The 2,093-nt window shown below is 37.6% G+C and overlaps 1 non-coding gene across 1 annotated transcript; it reads left to right on the plus strand.

Moving 5' to 3' along the window:
- The first annotated feature begins 426 nt into the window (after positions 1-426).
- Positions 427-499, plus strand: trnaa-agc. Its single transcript has one exon. It is a non-coding gene; the product is annotated as a tRNA-Ala (tRNA).
- The last annotated feature ends 1,594 nt before the right edge of the window (positions 500-2,093 follow it).

Raw genomic sequence — 2,093 nt, forward strand, 5'->3', positions numbered from 1 at the left:
ACTCTTGACATTTTCTTCTGAAACTTGGCAGCTCTGGATCTATTGAGCTACTTCACGGATAGGTGGAATCAGCAGAGTAAAAAATAACCTCCAGCTTCTGCCTCTGAGTTTATTTACTGCCTGTCACTACCTGCCATTATTTCTATTTTTATCAGCTGCCCTGGGGCTTCCTTCTTTTACATCGGAGACCAATCCCACTGGTTCCCTGCCTACAGTCAGCCAATCAGGTGATTGCTGTAAGTTCACAGTGAGTAACGCTGCTGTGTTGCTAATTCAGGTCTGAGGCCCTGGTAAGGTGACTCTGCTGTGGTCAAATGTATCACAAGTGGAACCACAAAACTCTCTGTAGTGGGTGTAAGGAGACATCTGTCATCGACTCACATGTACATGGGATATCTACGCCCTTCTCGGAGAAATGGCTCACAGGGGGGATTAGCTCAAATGGTAGAGCGCTCGCTTAGCATGCGAGAGGTAGCGGGATCGATGCCCGCATCCTCCAGTTTTCCTTTTCAACGTTTACTTTGACTCTTTCCTTTGGATTTGGAGGCATCTTTAAAGATAAGCTGCAATAAACCATTAATATAGAATAAATACTATACAGTAGCTTGTATAAATATAATAATACATGTATAAAATGCTTAAAACTGAGATTAGCAAACCTACTGATAAAGATATGTTGGTTTCTGATAGCTGGTGCAGCTTTGACATTTTTCTTCAGCATTACAAAACATTTTAATGTTGTCTTTTGTTATACTTCTAGAAGAAGAGTTTTCTCCAGATGTCTTATGTCTTGAAATGTAGGCAAACTATTTGTAAGGAAGAGGAGATCAGGGCCGCTGAAGTTAAAAAGACGGTGAAGAAGATGTAACACGTAGAGCCACCACCAGGGGGAGCACTGCTTTTACAAATGTCAGTCCTGAAAATGAAGCCAGAGTTCAAATCCCAGCCAGGGGAGCCTCTGCAGCTGCAGCAGGGGTGGAGCTAGACATTCCCATCATCTGGGGATTCCCCACAAAATATTTCATGATAATGAAGGTGGTTTAGGACAAAAAAAAAGTATTCCTGCATCCCATCTATTTTTTAGGATTTATTTCACATTTAATCCTTATTAACAGCTTAATATTGGAAATAATTAACCGTCTGAGAGGATTTCAGTAAGAAGTCGGCCTGAGTCTGGCTGTCTTACGCAGAACAAGTTTAATGCTGCAGGAGCCGGAAACATGAAAAACAAGACATTGTGAATAAAAAAAGATTGAACTACAAATTCTTACCAGCTTCTTGTTCCATCTCTGTCTCCTCATTCTGGCCTGTTCCTCCATCTCTGCTGTGTCTTCCTATTTTTGCTGCATTCACACATAAACAAGAGCAAATTACTGTTATCCAATGTTATAAGACTGCAAGACTGGAAATAATTATAATAGTTTTAACACTAGAATACATCACAATACCCCTAAAACCACATAATGGGATTATTTCTAACCTCCTTACTGCAGCAGTTCAACAGTAGCAGTGACACAATAAATTTGCTCTAACCATATAGACTATATATATTTATTTTTTTTATTATATGTGCAAACCAGGCTGCAAACAACAATTATCATGATAATCGATTAATCTGATGATTATTTTTTTATAAATAACTGGAAAAAAACAATGTTCCTTTAAACTAAAACATTTCCGCTTTAGTTCTGCTGAGAGCTTATTGACAGAGAAAAAAGTTTTTGTTTTTTTTTAAACCTAAATGCAATTATATCAGTGTTTCCCACAGGATTTTAGGAGACTGCGGTGGGAGAGTCTCTGACCCTCGGGGGTTTTACAAATTTTTAAGCGTGGTGTATCCCACTTAAAGGGAAACGCCGTTTTTTTTTTATTTAACATTGGCCCCTTGATTTTACGTTATTCCATCATGTTCTACTCACTTATATTAGTTTTGTGTCATTTGGAGCCGTTCTGAAGATATTCGGTTTTGTAATCCAAGTAACGTCTTCCTATGAGCAACGACTTGAAGGCACAAACTATTCTTTATGGTACGTATATATATATATATATATATATATATATATATATATATATATATATATATATATATATAT

The sequence above is a fragment of the Cyprinodon variegatus genome, unplaced genomic scaffold (assembly GCF_000732505.1).
Source record: "Cyprinodon variegatus isolate N-32 unplaced genomic scaffold, C_variegatus-1.0 Scaffold65, whole genome shotgun sequence".
Taxonomy (NCBI): Eukaryota; Metazoa; Chordata; class Actinopteri; order Cyprinodontiformes; family Cyprinodontidae; genus Cyprinodon; species Cyprinodon variegatus.